A 24,330-nucleotide genomic window follows, 5' to 3' on the forward strand; every position below is an offset into this window, starting at 1 on the left:
CCCGGTGGCATCCCGTGTCCCTCTGGGTCTCCCTGCCCCTGGCGCTGCAGCCTCCCGCTGAGGATGTTTGAGGAGATCAAGCCCAGAGCCTGACACGGGGACAGGGGCTCAGGGCCGTCACAGTTGGAACAGGGAGACAGGGACCCCCTAGCAGCATCCCTGTGCCCCCAGGGCCAGAGCTTGGCCAGGGCTCCTTCACCCTCTTATGAAGGAGGGCTTGAGAACACTTTAAAAATCCCCAGCAGGGGAGTAGCATAAAACAGCTTTAATATTAAGTGACAGCACCACAGAGTTCCTTGGCAAGAGTCACTCTGCTCCTGACTGGACACTTCAGGCACACCAAGGAAACAAAGCAACAACAAAACCAAACAAAATCCAGGCAATCAAACCGAAAAGGAGTCAAGAACTGTCCCGGTGTCTGTGTGTCTCTGTGTGTTTGTGTGTGTGTGTGTGTGTGTTTGTGTGTGTGTGTGTGTGTGTGACGAAAGGACAGTGAGGGCAAGGATAAAAGGAATACAGCCTAAAAGCTAAACAGAGCTGTGGAATAACACTTAACAATATTCAACTTCGCTTATAACTTCTATTAAGCTTCACAAATTAGCAAAAGAACAACTCTTAGCAGCATTTAACTTTGCTTACAGCTTGTGACTTTGTCGCTATAAGACACGTGAAAGCACGACGCGAGCTTCCTGCTATTTTCAAGGTAAAGCTAAATGTTTATTCTCTGACTCCAACTTTTATACTTTCCCAAAGATGACATTGGATTGGAGAGTGAATGGACCACCTGTCCAAAGACATTGGACAAAGCACTAGTACATCAAGTTTGTCCAGCCCCATAAAAGATTGTAAACAATATGTTGTTGACAGAAATTGTGTGGGAAGGTTCTCCAACAGAATGTAAACTCAGAAGGCTTTAGAAAATCTTAAGAATCAGGGTGACATGACTTAACCTTACTTCCAGGCCTGACTGGCTCAGCTATCCAAGGCAATCAAAGCCCTCAGAGAGCAGCATTTCTGCCACATTTCCCTGAGCACAGGCACTCCTGTGTGCACACAGACACAAAGAGTCACTACAAGGCACCTGTGAGAAATTCCCCTGAGCAAAGGGAAATGTTCCCTGTGGAGGCTTTGGCATCTCCCCAGGGGATGAAGGGTTGAGCCTGGAGCAGACAGTGTCTGTGATGAGCTCCAGAGGAGCTGAGCCCAGGGGCTGCTGGCCAAGGCCCTGGCCCAGTGAGCATTTCTCAGCTGGCAGGGTGGCCTGAGAAGGGGAAAGGGGAATGCACCAGACCAGGAACCATGGAACCAAGGGACCATTGTTACACTGTGGGGCCATGTGAGAAGAAGTGACCATTGGGACACTGTGGGGCCTTGTGACCCCAAGGGACCATTGGGACACTGTGGGACCATGTGAGATCAAGAGACCATTGGGATACTGTGAGTCCTCATGGATTCATGGACACCACTGTGACATTGCTGGGCCTCATGGAAGCAAGGGGACCCTAGTGACGCCGTGTGCCTCAGTGGAATGTAGGCATCATTGTGACACTGTGAGGCCCCATCCAGCCAAGGCTCCATTGGGACACTGCGAGACCCCACGGAAACAAAGCTCCAGGGTAACACAGAGAGGCTGCCTGTAATCAGTGCTCCATTGTGACCCTGTGGAGCCAAAGGAGAGCGTTGTGACACTGCAAAGCCCCATGGTCCATTGGTCCAAAGGTCCATTGTGACATTGCAGGACTCATGGAACAGAGGAGTCACATGACACTGTGGGGCCTGTGGAACCATGGAGAACATTGTGACACTGCAAGGCCTCAAGGAATCATTAGGACTGTTATATGTCTATAGGATAATTCGTGCAAATAAAATTGTCGTCTCTTTTATAGTTATGTGCTGTTAAATTATACTCTTATAGGAAGTTTTTAAATCGCACAAGCCAGCAACAGCGATTGCAACACCATGTCAAAGCCACCTGGACGAGAGAGGGAGGACTTTATTTACAAGCGAACGAAAGTGGCCAGCCCAGAGAGGGATCATGCATCAAGGTTGTCCGAGAAACACCCGGACGATAAATACACGATAAATATCCGAGACCGAGATAGTCAGAGCCATCAGGGAGGTACATCTCAAATCCGAAATCCGGGACTGCAAACACAGGTGTTCATCACTCTCCGGACACGTATTGTTCAACTTGCCACAGAGAAAAGAACTCCACATGAATACATGCACTTTGAAAAGGAAGAAAGGGGACTCTGGCTCAGGCAAGGAAAATCGTATAAAAATGGGTCAGACAGGACGGTCGGTGTGAAGCATAGAGGACCCTCTGCTGCAGCTGTCAAACCTGTGTCTCACCCGGTGGCAATCCCGGGCTCCACATTGACTTTTTTTTATAGTGGCTTTTTTTCATTTTTCTCAAAGTTTATATTTGGTACACTTAATAACTTTTATTAAATTAAAAATTAATAACTTGGAGCCTTGCATTTCTAACATGTTCATCACATTTGGTTTCTCATGATAAGCCTATCTACTTCTGCTAATTCTGAGATGGGGAAAATGAACTGTCATGATTCCCGCTTGCACTAGAGGATTGTGACACGGGCTGACTTTGTGATGCCAGAGTCTTCTGTGCCATCACAGCGCAACTGTATGACATCCCAGAGTGATAGAGCAGCACTGGCTCTGTGACATCACAAGGGGGATTTGTGAGATCTCAGGGTGGGCTGTGACATCCCAGGAGGCAGTGTGACATCTCAGGGGCTCTGTGACCTTACTGGGGAGGTCACTTCAAGCCAGCTCCCACTCACAGTTCCTCCCAGAGAAGTCCAAAGCTGCTCGTGCCCGGTGGCATCCCGTGTCCCTCTGGGTCCCCCTGCCCCTGGCGCTGCAGCCTCCCCCTGAGGATGTTCAAGGAGATCAAGCCCAGAGCCTGACACGGGGACAGGGACTCAGGGCCGTCACAGTTGGAACAAGGAGACAGGGACCCCCTAGCAGCATCCCTGTGCCCCCAGGGCCAGAGCTTGGCCAGGGCTCCTTCACCCTCTTATGAAGGAGGGCTTGAGAGCACTTTAAAAATCCCCAGCAGGGGAGTAGCATAAAACAACTTTAATATTAAGTGACAGCACCACAGAGTTCCTTGGCAAGAGTCACTCTGCTCCTGACTGGACACTTCAGGCACACCAAGGAAACAAAGCAACAACAAAACCAAACAAAATCCAGGCAATCAAACCAAAAAGGAGTCAAGAACTGTCCCGGTGTCTGTGTGTCTCTGTGTGTTTGTGTGTGTGTGTGTGTGTGGGTGTGTGTGTGTGTGTGTGTGTGTGTGTGTGACGAAAGGACAGTGAGGGCAAGGATAAAAGGAATACAGCCTAAAAGCTAAACAGAGCTGTGGAATAACACTTAACAATATTCAACTTCGCTTATAACTTCTATTAAGCTTCACAAATTAGCAAAAGAACAACTCTTAGCAGCATTTAACTTTGCTTACAGCTTGTGACTTTGTCGCTATAAGACACGTGAAAGCACGACGTGAGCTACCTGCTATTTTCAAGGTAAAGCTAAAAGTTTATTCTCTGACTCCAACTTTTATACTTTCCCAAAGGTGACATTGGATTGGAGAGTGAATGGACCACCTGTCCAAAGACATTGGACAAAGCACTAGTACATCAAGTTTGTCCAGCCCCATAAAAGATTGTAAACAATATGTTGTTGACAGAAATTGTGTGGGAAGGTTCTCCAACAGAATGGAAACTCAGAAGGCTTTAGAAAATCTTAAGAATCAGGGTGACATGACTTAACCTTACTTCCAGGCCTGACTGGCTCAGCTATCCAAGGCAATCAAAGCCCTCAGAGAGCAGCATTTCTGCCACATTTCCCTGAGCACAGGCACTCCTGTGTGCACACAGACACAAAGAGTCACTACAAGGCACCTGTGAGAAATTCCCCTGAGCAAAGGGAAATGTTCCCTGTGGAGGCTTTGGCATCTCCCCAGGGGATGAAGGGTTGAGCCTGGAGCAGACAGTGTCTGTGATGAGCTCCAGAGGAGCTGAGCCCAGGGGCTGCTGGCCAAGGCCCTGGCCCAGTGAGCATTTCTCAGCTGGCAGGGTGGCCTGAGAAGGGGAAAGGGGAATGCACCAGACCAGGAACCATGGAACCAAGGGACCATTGTTACACTGTGGGGCCATGTGAGAAGAAGTGACCATTGGGACACTGTGGGGCCTTGTGACCCCAAGGGACCATTGGGACACTGTGGGACCATGTGAGATCAAGAGACCATTGGGATACTGTGAGTCCTCATGGATTCATGGACACCACTGTGACATTGCTGGGCCTCATGGAAGCAAGGGGACCCTAGTGACGCCGTGTGCCTCAGTGGAATGTAGGCATCATTGTGACACTGTGAGGCCCCATCCAGCCAAGGCTCCATTGGGACACTGCGAGACCCCACGGAAACAAAGCTCCAGGGTAACACAGAGAGGCTGCCTGTAATCAGTGCTCCATTGTGACCCTGTGGAGCCAAAGGAGAGCGTTGTGACACTGCAAAGCCCCATGGTCCATTGGTCCAAAGGTCCATTGTGACATTGCAGGACTCATGGAACAGAGGAGTCACATGACACTGTGGGGCCTGTGGAACCATGGAGAACATTGTGACACTGCAAGGCCTCAAGGAATCATTAGGACTGTTATATGTCTATAGGATAATTCGTGCAAATAAAATTGTCGTCTCTTTTATAGTTATGTGCTGTTAAATTATACTCTTATAGGAAGTTTTTAAATCGCACAAGCCAGCAACAGCGATTGCAACACCATGTCAAAGCCACCTGGACGAGAGAGGGAGGACTTTATTTACAAGCGAACGAAAGTGGCCAGCCCAGAGAGGGATCATGCATCAAGGTTGTCCGAGAAACACCCGGACGATAAATACACGATAAATATCCGAGACCGAGATAGTCAGAGCCATCAGGGAGGTACATCTCAAATCCGAAATCCGGGACTGCAAACACAGGTGTTCATCACTCTCCGGACACGTATTGTTCAACTTGCCACAGAGAAAAGAACTCCACATGAATACATGCACTTTGAAAAGGAAGAAAGGGGACTCTGGCTCAGGCAAGGAAAATCGTATAAAAATGGGTCAGACAGGACGGTCGGTGTGAAGCATAGAGGACCCTCTGCTGCAGCTGTCAAACCTGTGTCTCACCCGGTGGCAATCCCGGGCTCCACATTGACTTTTTTTTATAGTGGCTTTTTTTCATTTTTCTCAAAGTTTATATTTGGTACACTTAATAACTTTTATTAAATTAAAAATTAATAACTTGGAGCCTTGCATTTCTAACATGTTCATCACATTCGGTTTCTCATGATAAGCCTATCTACTTCTGCTAATTCTGAGATGGGGAAAATGAACTGTCATGATTCCCGCTTGCACTAGAGGATTGTGACACGGGCTGACTTTGTGATGCCAGAGTCTTCTGTGCCATCACAGCGCAACTGTATGACATCCCAGAGTGATAGAGCAGCACTGGCTCTGTGACATCACAAGGGGGATTTGTGAGATCTCAGGGTGGGCTGTGACATCCCAGGAGGCAGTGTGACATCTCAGGGGCTCTGTGACCTTACTGGGGAGGTCACTTCAAGCCAGCTCCCACTCACAGTTCCTCCCGGAGAAGTCCAAAGCTGCTCGTGCCCGGTGGCATCCCGTGTCCCTCTGGGTCCCCCTGCCCCTGGCGCTGCAGCCTCCCCCTGAGGATGTTCGAGGAGATCAAGCCCAGAGCCTGACACGGGGACAGGGACTCAGGGCCGTCACAGTTGGAACAAGGAGACAGGGACCCCCTAGCAGCATCCCTGTGCCCCCAGGGCCAGAGCTTGGCCAGGGCTCCTTCACCCTCTTATGAAGGAGGGCTTGAGAGCACTTTAAAAATCCCCAGCAGGGGAGTAGCATAAAACAGCTTTAATATTAAGTGACAGCACCACAGAGTTCCTTGGCAAGAGTCACTCTGCTCCTGACTGGACACTTCAGGCACACCAAGGAAACAAAGCAACAACAAAACCAAACAAAATCCAGGCAATCAAACCAAAAAGGAGTCAAGAACTGTCCCGGTGTCTGTGTGTCTCTGTGTGTTTGTGTGTGTGTGTGTGTGGGTGGGTGTGTGTGTGTGTGTGTGTGTGTGTGACGAAAGGACAGTGAGGGCAAGGATAAAAGGAATACAGCCTAAAAGCTAAACAGAGCTGTGGAATAACACTTAACAATATTCAACTTTGCTTATAACTTCTATTAAGCTTCACAAATTAGCAAAAGAACAACTCTTAGCAGCATTTAACTTTGCTTACAGCTTGTGACTTTGTCGCTATAAGACACGTGAAAGCACGACGCGAGCCACCTGCTATTTTCAAGGTAAAGAGAAAAGTTTATTCTCTGACTCCAACTTTTATACTTTCCCAAAGGTGACATTGGATTGGAGAGTGAATGGACCACCTGTCCAAAGACATTGGACAAAGCACTAGTACATCAAGTTTGTCCAGCCCCATAAAAGATTGTAAACAATATGTTGTTGACAGAAGTTGTGTGGGAAGGTTCTCCAACAGAATGGAAACTCAGAAGGCTTTAGAAAATCTTAAGAATCAGGGTGACATGACTTAACCTTACTTCCAGGCCTGACTGGCTCAGCTATCCAAGGCAATCAAAGCCCTCAGAGAGCAGCATTTCTGCCACATTTCCCTGAGCACAGGCACTCCTGTGTGCACACAGACACAAAGAGTCACTACAAGGCACCTGTGAGAAATTCCCCTGAGCAAAGGGAAATGTTCCCTGTGGAGGCTTGGCATCTCCCCAGGGGATGAAGGGTTGAGCCTGGAGCAGACAGTGTCTGTGATGAGCTCCAGAGGAGCTGAGCCCAGGGGCTGCTGGCCAAGGCCCAGGCCCAGTGAGCATTTCTCAGCTGGCAGGGTGGCCTGAGAAGGGGAAAGGGGAATGCACCAGACCAGGAACCATGGAACCAAGGGACCATTGTTACACTGTGGGGCCATGTGAGAAGAAGTGACCATTGGGACACTGTGGGGCCTTGTGAGACCAAGGGACCATTGGGACACTGTGGGACCATGTGAGATCAAGAGACCATTGGGATACTGTGAGTCCTCATGGATTCATGGACACCACTGTGACATTGCTGGGCCTCATGGAAGCAAGGGGACCCTAGTGACGCCGTGTGCCTCAGTGGAATGTAGGCATCATTGTGACACTGTGAGGCCCCATCCAGCCAAGGCTCCATTGGGACACTGCGAGACCCCACGGAAACAAAGCTCCAGGGTAACACAGAGAGGCTGCCTGTAATCAGTGCTCCATTGTGACCCTGTGGAGCCAAAGGAGAGCGTTGTGACACTGCAAAGCCCCATGGTCCATTGGTCCAAAGGTCCATTGTGACATTGCAGGACTCATGGAACAGAGGAGTCACATGACACTGTGGGGCCTGTGGAACCATGGAGAACATTGTGACACTGCAAGGCCTCAAGGAATCATTAGGACTGTTATATGTCTATAGGATAATTCGTGCAAATAAAATTGTCGTCTCTTTTATAGTTATGTGCTGTTAAATTATACTCTTATAGGAAGTTTTTAAATCGCACAAGCCAGCAACAGCGATTGCAACACCATGTCAAAGCCACCTGGACGAGAGAGGGAGGACTTTATTTACAAGCGAACGAAAGTGGCCAGCCCAGAGAGGGATCATGCATCAAGGTTGTCCGAGAAACACCCGGACAATAAATACACGATAAATATCCGAGACCGAGATAGTCAGAGCCATCAGGGAGGTACATCTCAAATCCGAATTCCGGGACTGCAAACACAGGTGTTCATCACTCTCCGGACACGTATTGTTCAACTTGCCACAGAGAAAAGAACTCCACATGAATACATGCACTTTGAAAAGGAAGAAAGGGGACTCTGGCTCAGGCAAGGAAAATCGTATAAAAATGGGTCAGACAGGACGGTCGGTGTGAAGCATAGAGGACCCTCTGCTGCAGCTGTCAAACCTGTGTCTCACCCGGTGGCAATCCCGGGCTCCACATTGACTTTTTTTTATAGTGGCTTTTTTTCATTTTTCTCAAAGTTTATATTTGGTACACTTAATAACTTTTATTAAATTAAAAATTAATAACTTGGAGCCTTGCATTTCTAACATGTTCATCACATTCGGTTTCTCATGATAAGCCTATCTACTTCTGCTAATTCTGAGATGGGGAAAATGAACTGTCATGATTCCCGCTTGCACTAGAGGATTGTGACACGGGCTGACTTTGTGATGCCAGAGTCTTCTGTGCCATCACAGCGCAACTGTATGACATCCCAGAGTGATAGAGCAGCACTGGCTCTGTGACATCACAAGGGGGATTTGTGAGATCTCAGGGTGGGCTGTGACATCCCAGGAGGCAGTGTGACATCTCAGGGGCTCTGTGACCTTACTGGGGAGGTCACTTCAAGCCAGCTCCCACTCACAGTTCCTCCCAGAGAAGTCCAAAGCTGCTCGTGCCCGGTGGCATCCCGTGTCCCTCTGGGTCCCCCTGCCCCTGGCGCTGCAGCCTCCCCCTGAAGATGTTCAAGGAGATCAAGCCCAGAGCCTGACACGGGGACAGGGACTCAGGGCCGTCACAGTTGGAACAGGGAGACAGGGACCCCCTAGCAGCATCCCTGTGCCCCCAGGGCCAGAGCTTGGCCAGGGCTCCTTCACCCTCTTATGAAGGAGGGCTTGAGAGCACTTTAAAAATCCCCAGCAGGGGAGTAGCATAAAACAACTTTAATATTAAGTGACAGCACCACAGAGTTCCTTGGCAAGAGTCACTCTGCTCCTGACTGGACACTTCAGGCACACCAAGGAAACAAAGCAACAACAAAACCAAACAAAATCCAGGCAATCAAACCAAAAAGGAGTCAAGAACTGTCCCGGTGTCTGTGTGTCTCTGTGTGTTTGTGTGTGTGTGTGTGTGTGGGTGTGTGTGTGTGTGTGTGTGTGTGTGTGTGTGACGAAAGGACAGTGAGGGCAAGGATAAAAGGAATACAGCCTAAAAGCTAAACAGAGCTGTGGAATAACACTTAACAATATTCAACTTTGCTTATAACTTCTATTAAGCTTCACAAATTAGCAAAAGAACAACTCTTAGCAGCATTTAACTTTGCTTACAGCTTGTGACTTTGTCGCTATAAGACACGTGAAAGCACGACGCGAGCTACCTGCTATTTTCAAGGTAAAGCTAAAAGTTTATTCTCTGACTCCAACTTTTATACTTTCCCAAAGGTGACATTGGATTGGAGAGTGAATGGACCACCTGTCCAAAGACATTGGACAAAGCACTAGTACATCAAGTTTGTCCAGCCCCATAAAAGATTGTAAACAATATGTTGTTGACAGAAATTGTGTGGGAAGGTTCTCCAACAGAATGGAAACTCAGAAGGCTTTAGAAAATCTTAAGAATCAGGGTGACATGACTTAACCTTACTTCCAGGCCTGACTGGCTCAGCTATCCAAGGCAATCAAAGCCCTCAGAGAGCAGCATTTCTGCCACATTTCCCTGAGCACAGGCACTCCTGTGTGCACACAGACACAAAGAGTCACTACAAGGCACCTGTGAGAAATTCCCCTGAGCAAAGGGAAATGTTCCCTGTGGAGGCTTTGGCATCTCCCCAGGGGATGAAGGGTTGAGCCTGGAGCAGACAGTGTCTGTGATGAGCTCCAGAGGAGCTGAGCCCAGGGGCTGCTGGCCAAGGCCCTGGCCCAGTGAGCATTTCTCAGCTGGCAGGGTGGCCTGAGAAGGGGAAAGGGGAATGCACCAGACCAGGAACCATGGAACCAAGGGACCATTGTTACACTGTGGGGCCATGTGAGAAGAAGTGACCATTGGGACACTGTGGGGCCTTGTGAGATCAAGAGACCATTGGGATACTGTGAGTCCTCATGGATTCATGGACACCACTGTGACATTGCTGGGCCTCATGGAAGCAAGGGGACCCTAGTGACGCCGTGTGCCTCAGTGGAATGTAGGCATCATTGTGACACTGTGAGGCCCCATCCAGCCAAGGCTCCATTGGGACACTGCGAGACCCCACGGAAACAAAGCTCCAGGGTAACACAGAGAGGCTGCCTGTAATCAGTGCTCCATTGTGACCCTGTGGAGCCAAAGGAGAGCGTTGTGACACTGCAAAGCCCCATGGTCCATTGGTCCAAAGGTCCATTGTGACATTGCAGGACTCATGGAACAGAGGAGTCACATGACACTGTGGGGCCTGTGGAACCATGGAGAACATTGTGACACTGCAAGGCCTCAAGGAATCATTAGGACTGTTATATGTCTATAGGATAATTCGTGCAAATAAAATTGTCGTCTCTTTTATAGTTATGTGCTGTTAAATTATACTCTTATAGGAAGTTTTTAAATCGCACAAGCCAGCAACAGCGATTGCAACACCATGTCAAAGCCACCTGGACGAGAGAGGGAGGACTTTATTTACAAGCGAACGAAAGTGGCCAGCCCAGAGAGGGATCATGCATCAAGGTTGTCCGAGAAACACCCGGACGATAAATACACGATAAATATCCGAGACCGAGATAGTCAGAGCCATCAGGGAGGTACATCTCAAATCCGAATTCCGGGACTGCAAACACAGGTGTTCATCACTCTCCGGACACGTATTGTTCAACTTGCCACAGAGAAAAGAACTCCACATGAATACATGCACTTTGAAAAGGAAGAAAGGGGACTCTGGCTCAGGCAAGGAAAATCGTATAAAAATGGGTCAGACAGGACGGTCGGTGTGAAGCATAGAGGACCCTCTGCTGCAGCTGTCCAACCTGTGTCTCACCCGGTGGCAATCCCGGGCTCCACATTGACTTTTTTTTATAGTGGCTTTTTTTCATTTTTCTCAAAGTTTATATTTGGTACACTTAATAACTTTTATTAAATTAAAAATTAATAACTTGGAGCCTTGCATTTCTAACATGTTCATTACATTCGGTTTCTCATGATAAGCCTATCTACTTCTGCTAATTCTGAGATGGGGAAAATGAACTGTCATGATTCCCGCTTGCACTAGAGGATTGTGACACGGGCTGACTTTGTGATGCCAGAGTCTTCTGTGCCATCACAGCGCAACTGTATGACATCCCAGAGTGATAGAGCAGCACTGGCTCTGTGACATCACAAGGGGGATTTGTGAGATCTCAGGGTGGGCTGTGACATCCCAGGAGGCAGTGTGACATCTCAGGGGCTCTGTGACCTTACTGGGGAGGTCACTTCAAGCCAGCTCCCACTCACAGTTCCTCCCAGAGAAGTCCAAAGCTGCTCGTGCCCGGTGGCATCCCGTGTCCCTCTGGGTCCCCCTGCCCCTGGCGCTGCAGCCTCCCCCTGAGGATGTTCGAGGAGATCAAGCCCAGAGCCTGACACGGGGACAGGGACTCAGGGCCGTCACAGTTGGAACAAGGAGACAGGGACCCCCTAGCAGCATCCCTGTGCCCCCAGGGCCAGAGCTTGGCCAGGGCTCCTTCACCCTCTTATGAAGGAGGGCTTGAGAGCACTTTAAAAATCCCCAGCAGGGGAGTAGCATAAAACAGCTTTAATATTAAGTGACAGCACCACAGAGTTCCTTGGCAAGAGTCACTCTGCTCCTGACTGGACACTTCAGGCACACCAAGGAAACAAAGCAACAACAAAACCAAACAAAATCCAGGCAATCAAACCAAAAAGGAGTCAAGAACTGTCCCGGTGTCTGTGTGTCTCTGTGTGTTTGTGTGTGTGTGTGTGTGGGTGGGTGTGTGTGTGTGTGTGTGTGTGTGTGTGACGAAAGGACAGTGAGGGCAAGGATAAAAGGAATACAGCCTAAAAGCTAAACAGAGCTGTGGAATAACACTTAACAATATTCAACTTTGCTTATAACTTCTATTAAGCTTCACAAATTAGCAAAAGAACAACTCTTAGCAGCATTTAACTTTGCTTACAGCTTGTGACTTTGTCGCTATAAGACATGTGAAAGCACGACGCGAGCCACCTGCTATTTTCAAGGTAAAGAGAAAAGTTTATTCTCTGACTCCAACTTTTATACTTTCCCAAAGGTGACATTGGATTGGAGAGTGAATGGACCACCTGTCCAAAGACATTGGACAAAGCACTAGTACATCAAGTTTGTCCAGCCCCATAAAAGATTGTAAACAATATGTTGTTGACAGAAATTGTGTGGGAAGGTTCTCCAACAGAATGGAAACTCAGAAGGCTTTAGAAAATCTTAAGAATCAGGGTGACATGACTTAACCTTACTTCCAGGCCTGACTGGCTCAGCTATCCAAGGCAATCAAAGCCCTCAGAGAGCAGCATTTCTGCCACATTTCCCTGAGCACAGGCACTCCTGTGTGCACACAGACACAAAGAGTCACTACAAGGCACCTGTGAGAAATTCCCCTGAGCAAAGGGAAATGTTCCCTGTGGAGGCTTTGGCATCTCCCCAGGGGATGAAGGGTTGAGCCTGGAGCAGACAGTGTCTGTGATGAGCTCCAGAGGAGCTGAGCCCAGGGGCTGCTGGCCAAGGCCCAGGCCCAGTGAGCATTTCTCAGCTGGCAGGGTGGCCTGAGAAGGGGAAAGGGGAATGCACCAGACCAGGAACCATGGAACCAAGGGACCATTGTTACACTGTGGGGCCATGTGAGAAGAAGTGACCATTGGGACACTGTGGGGCCTTGTGAGACCAAGGGACCATTGGGACACTGTGGGACCATGTGAGATCAAGAGATCATTGGGATACTGTGAGTCCTCATGGATTCATGGACACCACTGTGACATTGCTGGGCCTCATGGAAGCAAGGGGACCCTAGTGACGCCGTGTGCCTCAGTGGAATGTAGGCATCATTGTGACACTGTGAGGCCCCATCCAGCCAAGGCTCCATTGGGACACTGCGAGACCCCACGGAAACAAAGCTCCAGGGTAACACAGAGAGGCTGCCTGTAATCAGTGCTCCATTGTGACCCTGTGGAGCCAAAGGAGAGCGTTGTGACCCTGCAAAGCCCCATGGTCCATTGGTCCAAAGGTCCATTGTGACATTGCAGGACTCATGGAACAGAGGAGTCACATGACACTGTGGGGCCTGTGGAACCATGGAGAACATTGTGACACTGCAAGGCCTCAAGGAATCATTAGGACTGTTATATGTCTATAGGATAATTCGTGCAAATAAAATTGTCGTCTCTTTTATAGTTATGTGCTGTTAAATTATACTCTTATAGGAAGTTTTTAAATCGCACAAGCCAGCAACAGCGATTGCAACACCATGTCAAAGCCACCTGGACGAGAGAGGGAGGACTTTATTTACAAGCGAACGAAAGTGGCCAGCCCAGAGAGGGATCATGCATCAAGGTTGTCCGAGAAACACCCGGACGATAAATACACGATAAATATCCGAGACCGAGATAGTCAGAGCCATCAGGGAGGTACATCTCAAATCCGAATTCCGGGACTGCAAACACAGGTGTTCATCACTCTCCGGACACGTATTGTTCAACTTGCCACAGAGAAAAGAACTCCACATGAATACATGCACTTTGAAAAGGAAGAAAGGGGACTCTGGCTCAGGCAAGGAAAATCGTATAAAAATGGGTCAGACAGGACGGTCGGTGTGAAGCATAGAGGACCCTTTGCTGCAGCTGTCAAACCTGTGTCTCACCCGGTGGCAATCCCGGGCTCCACATTGACTTTTTTTTATAGTGGCTTTTTTTCATTTTTCTCAAAGTTTATATTTGGTACACTTAATAACTTTTATTAAATTAAAAATTAATAACTTGGAGCCTTGCATTTCTAACATGTTCATCACATTCAGTTTCTCATGATAAGCCTATCTACTTCTGCTAATTCTGAGATGGGGAAAATGAACTGTCATGATTCCCGCTTGCACTAGAGGATTGTGACACGGGCTGACTTTGTGATGCCAGAGTCTTCTGTGCCATCACAGCGCAACTGTATGATATCCCAGAGTGATAGAGCAGCACTGGCTCTGTGACATCACAAGGGGGATTTGTGAGATCTCAGGGTGGGCTGTGACATCCCAGGAGGCAGTGTGACATCTCAGGGGTTCTGTGACCTTACTGGGGAGGTCACTTCAAGCCAGCTCCCACTCACAGTTCCTCCCAGAGAAGTCCAAAGCTGCTCGTGCCCGGTGGCATCCCGTGTCCCTCTGGGTCTCCCTGCCCCTGGCGCTGCAGCCTCCCGCTGAGGATGTTTGAGGAGATCAAGCCCAGAGCCTGACACGGGGACAGGGGCTCAGGGCCGTCACAGTTGGAACAGGGAGACAGGGACCCCCTAGCAGCATCCCTGTGCCCCCAGGGCCAGAGCTTGGCCAGGGCTCCTTCACCCTCTTATGAAGGAGGGCTTGAGAACACTTTAAAAATCCCCAGCAGGGGAGTAGCATAAAACAGCTTTAATATTAAGTGACAGCACCACAGAGTTCCTTGGCAAGAGTCACTCTGCTCCTGACTGGACACTTCAGGCACACCAAGGAAACAAAGCAACAACAAAACCAAACAATATCCAGGCAATCAAACCAAAAAGGAGTCAAGAACTGTCCCGGTGTCTGTGTGTCTCTGTGTGTTTGTGTGTGTGTGTGTGTGTGTGGGTGTGTGTGTGTGTGTGTGTGTGTGTGTGTGACGAAAGGACAGTGAGGGCAAGGATAAAAGGAATACAGCCTAAAAGCTAAACAGAGCTGTGGAATAACACTTAACAATATTCAACTTTGCTTATAACTTCTATTAAGCTTCACAAATTAGCAAAAGAACAACTCTTAGCAGCATTTAACTTTGCTTACAGCTTGTGACTTTGTCGCTATAAGACATGTGAAAGCACGACGCGAGCCACCTGCTATTTTCAAGGTAAAGAGAAAAGTTTATTCTCTGACTCCAACTTTTATACTTTCCCAAAGGTGACATTGGATTGGAGAGTGAATGGACCACCTGTCCAAAGACATTGGACAAAGCACTAGTACATCAAGTTTGTCCAGCCCCATAAAAGATTGTAAACAATATGTTGTTGACAGAAATTGTGTGGGAAGGTTCTCCAACAGAATGTAAACTCAGAAGGCTTTAGAAAATCTTAAGAATCAGGGTGACATGACTTAACCTTACTTCCAGGCCTGACTGGCTCAGCTATCCAAGGCAATCAAAGCCCTCAGAGAGCAGCATTTCTGCCACATTTCCCTGAGCACAGGCACTCCTGTGTGCACACAGACACAAAGAGTCACTACAAGGCACCTGTGAGAAATTCCCCTGAGCAAAGGGAAATGTTCCCTGTGGAGGCTTTGGCATCTCCCCAGGGGATGAAGGGTTGAGCCTGGAGCAGACAGTGTCTGTGATGAGCTCCAGAGGAGCTGAGCCCAGGGGCTGCTGGCCAAGGCCCTGGCCCAGTGAGCATTTCTCAGCTGGCAGGGTGGCCTGAGAAGGGGAAAGGGGAATGCACCAGACCAGGAACCATGGAACCAAGGGACCATTGTTACACTGTGGGGCCATGTGAGAAGAAGTGACCATTGGGACACTGTGGGGCCTTGTGACCCCAAGGGACCATTGGGACACTGTGGGACCATGTGAGATCAAGAGACCATTGGGATACTGTGAGTCCTCATGGATTCATGGACACCACTGTGACATTGCTGGGCCTCATGGAAGCAAGGGGACCCTAGTGACGCCGTGTGCCTCAGTGGAATGTAGGCATCATTGTGACACTGTGAGGCCCCATCCAGCCAAGGCTCCATTGGGACACTGCGAGACCCCACGGAAACAAAGCTCCAGGGTAACACAGAGAGGCTGCCTGTAATCAGTGCTCCATTGTGACCCTGTGGAGCCAAAGGAGAGCGTTGTGACACTGCAAAGCCCCATGGTCCATTGGTCCAAAGGTCCATTGTGACATTGCAGGACTCATGGAACAGAGGAGTCACATGACACTGTGGGGCCTGTGGAACCATGGAGAACATTGTGACACTGCAAGGCCTCAAGGAATCATTAGGACTGTTATATGTCTATAGGATAATTCGTGCAAATAAAATTGTCGTCTCTTTTATAGTTTTGTGCTGTTAAATTATACTCTTATAGGAAGTTTTTAAATCGCACAAGCCAGCAACAGCGATTGCAACACCATGTCAAAGCCACCTGGACGAGAGAGGGAGGACTTTATTTACAAGCGAACGAAAGTGGCCAGCCCAGAGAGGGATCATGCATCAAGGTTGTCCGAGAAACACCCGGACAATAAATACACGATAAATATCCGAGACCGAGATAGTCAGAGCCATCAGGGAGGTACATCTCAAATCCGAATTCCGGGACTGCAAACACAGGTGTTCATCACTCTCCGGACACGTATTGTTCAACTTGCCACAGAGAAAAGAACTCCACATGAATACATGCACTTTGAAAAGGAAGAAAGGGGACTCTGGCTCAGGCAAGGAAAATCGTATAAAAATGGGTCAGACAGGACGGTCGGTGTGAAGCATAGAGGACCCTCTGCTGCAGCTGTCAAACCTGTGTCTCACCCGGTGGCAATCCCGGGCTCCACATTGACTTTTTTTTATAGTGGCTTTTTTTCATTTTTCTCAAAGTTTATATTTGGTACACTTAATAACTTTTATTAAATTAAAAATTAATAACTTGGAGCCTTGCATTTCTAACATGTTCATTACATTCGGTTTCTCATGATAAGCCTATCTACTTCTGCTAATTCTGAGATGGGGAAAATGAACTGTCATGATTCCCGCTTGCACTAGAGGATTGTGACACGGGCTGACTTTGTGATGCCAGAGTCTTCTGTGCCATCACAGCGCAACTGTATGACATCCCAGAGTGATAGAGCAGCACTGGCTCTGTGACATCACAAGGGGGATTTGTGAGATCTCAGGGTGGGCTGTGACATCCCAGGAGGCAGTGTGACATCTCAGGGGCTCTGTGACCTTACTGGGGAGGTCACTTCAAGCCAGCTCCCACTCACAGTTCCTCCCAGAGAAGTCCAAAGCTGCTCGTGCCCGGTGGCATCCCGTGTCCCTCTGGGTCCCCCTGCCCCTGGCGCTGCAGCCTCCCGCTGAGGATGTTCGAGGAGATCAAGCCCAGAGCCTGACACGGGGACAGGGGCTCAGGGCCGTCACAGTTGGAACAGGGAGACAGGGACCCCCTAGCAGCATCCCTGTGCCCCCAGGGCCAGAGCTTGGCCAGGGCTCCTTCACCCTCTTATGAAGGAGGGCTTGAGAGCACTTTAAAAATCCCCAGCAGGGGAGTAGCATAAAACAACTTTAATATTAAGTGACAGCACCACAGAGTTCCTTGGCAAGAGTCACTCTGCTCCTGACTGGACACTTCAGGCACACCAAGGAAACAAAGCAACAACAAAACCAAACAAAATCCAGGCAATCAAACCAAAAAGGAGTCAAGAACTGTCCCGGTGTCTGTGTGTCTCTGTGTGTGTGTGTGTGTGTGCGTGTGTGTGGGTGTGTGTGTGTGTGTGTGTGTGACGAAAGGACAGTGAGGGCAAGGATAAAAGGAATACAGCCTAAAAGCTAAACAGAGCTGTGGAATAACACTTAACAATATTCAACGTTGCTTATAACTTCTATTAAGCTTCACAAATTAGCAAAAGAACAACTCTTAGCAGCATTTAACTTTGCTTACAGCTTGTGACTTTGTCGCTATAAGACACGTGAAAGCACGACGCGAGCTTCCTGCTATTTTCAAGGTAAAGCTAAAAGTTTATTCTCTGACTCCAACTTTTATACTTTCCCAAAGGTGACATTGGATTGGAGAGTGAATGGACCACCTGTCCAAAGACATTGGACAAAGCACTAGTACATCAAGTTTGTCCAGCCCCATAAAAGATTGTAAACAATATGTTGTTGACAGAAATTGTGTGGGAAGGTTCTCCAACAGAATGGAAACTCAGAAGGCTTTAGAAAATCTTAAGAATCAGGGTGACATGACTTAACCTTACTTCCAGGCCTGACTGGCTCAGCTATCCAAGGCAATCAAAGCCCTCAGAGAGCAGCATTTCTGCCACATTTCCCTGAGCACAGGCACTCCTGTGTGCACACAGACACAAAGAGTCACTACAAGGCACCTGTGAGAAATTCCCCTGAGCAAAGGGAAATGCTCCCTGTGGAGGCTTTGGCATCTCCCCAGGGGATGAAGGGTTGAGCCTGGAGCAGACAGTGTCTTTGATGAGCTCCAGAGGAGCTTAGCCCAGGGGCTGCTGGCCAAGGCCCAGGCCCAGTGAGCATTTCTCAGCTGGCAGGGTGGCCTGAGAAGGGGAAAGGGGAATGCACCAGACCAGGAACCATGGAACCAAGGGACCATTGTTACACTGTGGGGCCATGTGAGAAGAAGTGACCATTGGGACACTGTGGGGCCTTGTGACCCCAAGGGACCATTGGGACACTGTGGGACCATGTGAGATCAAGAGACCATTGGGATACTGTGAGTCCTCATGGATTCATGGACACCACTGTGACATTGCTGGGCCTCATGGAAGCAAGGGGACCCTAGTGACGCCGTGTGCCTCAGTGGAATGTAGGCATCATTGTGACACTGTGAGGCCCCATCCAGCCAAGGCTCCATTGGGACACTGCGAGACCCCACGGAAACAAAGCTCCAGGGTAACACAGAGAGGCTGCCTGTAATCAGTGCTCCATTGTGACCCTGTGGAGCCAAAGGAGAGCGTTGTGACACTGCAAAGCCCCATGGTCCATTGGTCCAAAGGTCCATTGTGACATTGCAGGACTCATGGAACAGAGGAGTCACATGACACTGTGGGGCCTGTGGAACCATGGAGAACATTGTGACACTGCAAGGCCTCAAGGAATCATTAGGACTGTTATATGTCTATAGGATAATTCGTGCAAATAAAATTGTCGTCTCTTTTATAGTTATGTGCTGTTAAATTATACTCTTATAGGAAGTTTTTAAATCGCACAAGCCAGCAACAGCGATTGCAACACCATGTCAAAGCCACCTGGACGAGAGAGGGAGGACTTTATTTACAAGCGAACGAAAGTGGCCAGCCCAGAGAGGGATCATGCATCAAGGTTGTCCGAGAAACACCCGGACGATAAATACACGATAAATATCCGAGACCGAGATAGTCAGAGCCATCAGGGAGGTACATCTCAAATCCGAATTCCGGGACTGCAAACACAGGTGTTCATCACTCTCCGGACACGTATTGTTCAACTTGCCACAGAGAAAAGAACTCCACATGAATACATGCACTTTGAAAAGGAAGAAAGGGGACTCTGGCTCAGGCAAGGAAAATCGTATAAAAATGGGTCAGACAGGACGGTCGGTGTGAAGCATAGAGGACCCTCTGCTGCAGCTGTCAAACCTGTGTCTCACCCGGTGGCAATCCCGGGCTCCACATTGACTTTTTTTTATAGTGGCTTTTTTTCATTTTTCTCAAAGTTTATATTTGGTACACTTAATAACTTTTATTAAATTAAAAATTAATAACTTGGAGCCTTGCATTTCTAACATGTTCATCACATTCGGTTTCTCATGATAAGCCTATCTACTTCTGCTAATTCTGAGATGGGGAAAATGAACTGTCATGATTCCCGCTTGCACTAGAGGATTGTGACACGGGCTGACTTTGTGATGCCAGAGTCTTCTGTGCCATCACAGCGCAACTGTATGACATCCCAGAGTGATAGAGCAGCACTGGCTCTGTGACATCACAAGGGGGATTTGTGAGATCTCAGGGTGGGCTGTGACATCCCAGGAGGCAGTGTGACATCTCAGGGGCTCTGTGACCTTACTGGGGAGGTCACTTCAAGCCAGCTCCCACTCACAGTTCCTCCCAGAGAAGTCCAAAGCTGCTCGTGCCCGGTGGCATCCCGTGTCCCTCTGGGTCCCCCTGCCCCTGGCGCTGCAGCCTCCCCCTGAGGATGTTCGAGGAGATCAAGCCCAGAGCCTGACACGGGGACAGGGGCTCAGGGCCGTCACAGTTGGAACAGGGAGACAGGGACCCCCTAGCAGCATCCCTGTGCCCCCAGGGCCAGAGCTTGGCCAGGGCTCCTTCACCCTCTTATGAAGGAGGGCTTGAGAGCACTTTAAAAATCCCCAGCAGGGGAGTAGCATAAAACAGCTTTAATATTAAGTGACAGCACCACAGAGTTCCTTGGCAAGAGTCACTCTGCTCCTGACTGGACACTTCAGGCACACCAAGGAAACAAAGCAACAACAAAACCAAACAAAATCCAGGCAATCAAACCAAAAAGGAGTCAAGAACTGTCCCGGTGTCTGTGTGTCTCTGTGTGTTTGTGTGTGTGTGTGTGTGTGTGGGTGGGTGGGTGTGTGTGTGTGTGTGTGTGTGTGACGAAAGGACAGTGAGGGCAAGGATAAAAGGAATACAGCCTAAAAGCTAAACAGAGCTGTGGAATAACACTTAACAATATTCAACTTTGCTTATAACTTCTATTAAGCTTCACAAATTAGCAAAAGAACAACTCTTAGCAGCATTTAACTTTGCTTACAGCTTGTGACTTTGTCGCTATAAGACATGTGAAAGCACGACGCGAGCCACCTGCTATTTTCAAGGTAAAGAGAAAAGTTTATTCTCTGACTCCAACTTTTATACTTTCCCAAAGGTGACATTGGATTGGAGAGTGAATGGACCACCTGTCCAAAGACATTGGACAAAGCACTAGTACATCAAGTTTGTCCAGCCCCATAAAAGATTGTAAACAATATGTTGTTGACAGAAATTGTGTGGGAAGGTTCTCCAACAGAATGGAAACTCAGAAGGCTTTAGAAAATCTTAAGAATCAGGGTGACATGACTTAACCTTACTTCCAGGCCTGACTGGCTCAGCTATCCAAGGCAATCAAAGCCCTCAGAGAGCAGCATTTCTGCCACATTTCCCTGAGCACAGGCACTCCTGTGTGCACACAGACACAAAGAGTCACTACAAGGCACCTGTGAGAAATTCCCCTGAGCAAAGGGAAATGTTCCCTGTGGAGGCTTTGGCATCTCCCCAGGGGATGAAGGGTTGAGCCTGGAGCAGACAGTGTCTGTGATGAGCTCCAGAGGAGCTGAGCCCAGGGGCTGCTGGCCAAGGCCCAGGCCCAGTGAGCATTTCTCAGCTGGCAGGGTGGCCTGAGAAGGGGAAAGGGGAATGCACCAGACCAGGAACCATGGAACCAAGGGACCATTGTTACACTGTGGGGCCATGTGAGAAGAAGTGACCATTGGGACACTGTGGGGCCTTGTGACCCCAAGGGACCATTGGGACACTGTGGGACCATGTGAGATCAAGAGACCATTGGGATACTGTGAGTCCTCATGGATTCATGGACACCACTGTGACATTGCTGGGCCTCATGGAAGCAAGGGGACCCTAGTGACGCCGTGTGCCTCAGTGGAATGTAGGCATCATTGTGACACTGTGAGGCCCCATCCAGCCAAGGCTCCATTGGGACACTGCGAGACCCCACGGAAACAAAGCTCCAGGGTAACACAGAGAGGCTGCCTGTAATCAGTGCTCCATTGTGACCCTGTGGAGCCAAAGGAGAGCGTTGTGACACTGCAAAGCCCCATGGTCCATTGGTCCAAAGGTCCATTGTGACATTGCAGGACTCATGGAACAGAGGAGTCACATGACACTGTGGGGCCTGTGGAACCATGGAGAACATTGTGACACTGCAAGGCCTCAAGGAATCATTAGGACTGTTATATGTCTATAGGATAATTCGTGCAAATAAAATTGTCGTCTATTTTATAGTTTTGTGCTGTTAAATTATACTCTTATAGGAAGTTTTTAAATCGCACAAGCCAGCAACAGCGATTGCAACACCATGTCAAAGCCACCTGGACGAGAGAGGGAGGACTTTATTTACAAGCGAACGAAAGTGGCCAGCCCAGAGAGGGATCATGCATCAAGGTTGTCCGAGAAACACCCGGACAATAAATACACGATAAATATCCGAGACCGAGATAGTCAGAGCCATCAGGGAGGTACATCTCAAATCCGAATTCCGGGACTGCAAACACAGGTGTTCATCACTCTCCGGACACGTATTGTTCAACTTGCCACAGAGAAAAGAACTCCACATGAATACATGCACTTTGAAAAGGAAGAAAGGGGACTCTGGCTCAGGCAAGGAAAATCGTATAAAAATGGGTCAGACAGGACGGTCGGTGTGAAGCATAGAGGACCCTCTGCTGCAGCTGTCCAACCTGTGTCTCACCCGGTGGCAATCCCGGGCTCCACATTGACTTTTTTTTATAGTGGCTTTTTTTCATTTTTCTCAAAGTTTATATTTGGTACACTTAATAACTTTTATTAAATTAAAAATTAATAACTTGGAGCCTTGCATTTCTAACATGTTCATTACATTCGGTTTCTCATGATAAGCCTATCTACTTCTGCTAATTCTGAGATGGGGAAAATGAACTGTCATGATTCCCGCTTGCACTAGAGGATTGTGACACGGGCTGACTTTGTGATGCCAGAGTCTTCTGTGCCATCACAGCGCAACTGTATGACATCCCAGAGTGATAGAGCAGCACTGGCTCTGTGACATCACAAGGGGGATTTGTGAGATCTCAGGGTGGGCTGTGACATCCCAGGAGGCAGTGTGACATCTCAGGGGCTCTGTGACCTTACTGGGGAGGTCACTTCAAGCCAGCTCCCACTCACAGTTCCTCCCAGAGAAGTCCAAAGCTGCTCGTGCCCGGTGGCATCCCGTGTCCCTCTGGGTCCCCCTGCCCCTGGCGCTGCAGCCTCCCGCTGAGGATGTTCGAGGAGATCAAGCCCAGAGCCTGACACGGGGACAGGGGCTCAGGGCCGTCACAGTTGGAACAGGGAGACAGGGACCCCCTAGCAGCATCCCTGTGCCCCCAGGGCCAGAGCTTGGCCAGGGCTCCTTCACCCTCTTATGAAGGAGGGCTTGAGAGCACTTTAAAAATCCCCAGCAGGGGAGTAGCATAAAACAACTTTAATATTAAGTGACAGCACCACAGAGTTCCTTGGCAAGAGTCACTCTGCTCCTGACTGGACACTTCAGGCACACCAAGGAAACAAAGCAACAACAAAACCAAACAAAATCCAGGCAATCAAACCAAAAAGGAGTCAAGAACTGTCCCGGTGTCTGTGTGTCTCTGTGTGTGTGTGTGTGTGTGCGTGTGTGTGGGTGTGTGTGTGTGTGTGTGTGTGACGAAAGGACAGTGAGGGCAAGGATAAAAGGAATACAGCCTAAAAGCTAAACAGAGCTGTGGAATAACACTTAACAATATTCAACGTTGCTTATAACTTCTATTAAGCTTCACAAATTAGCAAAAGAACAACTCTTAGCAGCATTTAACTTTGCTTACAGCTTGTGACTTTGTCGCTATAAGACACGTGAAAGCACGACGCGAGCCACCTGCTATTTGCAAGGTAAAGCTAAAAGTTTATTCTCTGACTCCAACTTTTATACTTTCCCAAAGGTGACATTGGATTGGAGAGTGAATGGACCACCTGTCCAAAGACATTGGACAAAGCACTAGTACATCAAGTTTGTCCAGCCCCATAAAAGATTGTAAACAATATGTTGTTGACAGAAATTGTGTGGGAAGGTTCTCCAACAGAATGGAAACTCAGAAGGCTTTAGAAAATCTTAAGAATCAGGGTGACATGACTTAACCTTACTTCCAGGCCTGACTGGCTCAGCTATCCAAGGCAATCAAAGCCCTCAGAGAGCAGCATTTCTGCCACATTTCCCTGAGCACAGGCACTCCTGTGTGCACACAGACACAAAGAGTCACTACAAGGCACCTGTGAGAAATTCCCCTGAGCAAAGGGAAATGCTCCCTGTGGAGGCTTTGGCATCTCCCCAGGGGATGAAGGGTTGAGCCTGGAGCAGACAGTGTCTTTGATGAGCTCCAGAGGAGCTTAGCCCAGGGGCTGCTGGCCAAGGCCCAGGCCCAGTGAGCATTTCTCAGCTGGCAGGGTGGCCTGAGAAGGGGAAAGGGGAATGCACCAGACCAGGAACCATGGAACCAAGGGACCATTGTTACACTGTGGGGCCATGTGAGAAGAAGTGACCATTGGGACACTGTGGGGCCTTGTGACCCCAAGGGACCATTGGGACACTGTGGGACCATGTGAGATCAAGAGACCATTGGGATACTGTGAGTCCTCATGGATTCATGGACACCACTGTGACATTGCTGGGCCTCATGGAAGCAAGGGGACCCTAGTGACGCCGTGTGCCTCAGTGGAATGTAGGCATCATTGTGACACTGTGAGGCCCCATCCAGCCAAGGCTCCATTGGGACACTGCGAGACCCCACGGAAACAAAGCTCCA

Source organism: Lonchura striata, chromosome 38, assembly GCF_046129695.1.
Source record: "Lonchura striata isolate bLonStr1 chromosome 38, bLonStr1.mat, whole genome shotgun sequence".
Taxonomy (NCBI): domain Eukaryota; kingdom Metazoa; phylum Chordata; class Aves; order Passeriformes; family Estrildidae; genus Lonchura; species Lonchura striata.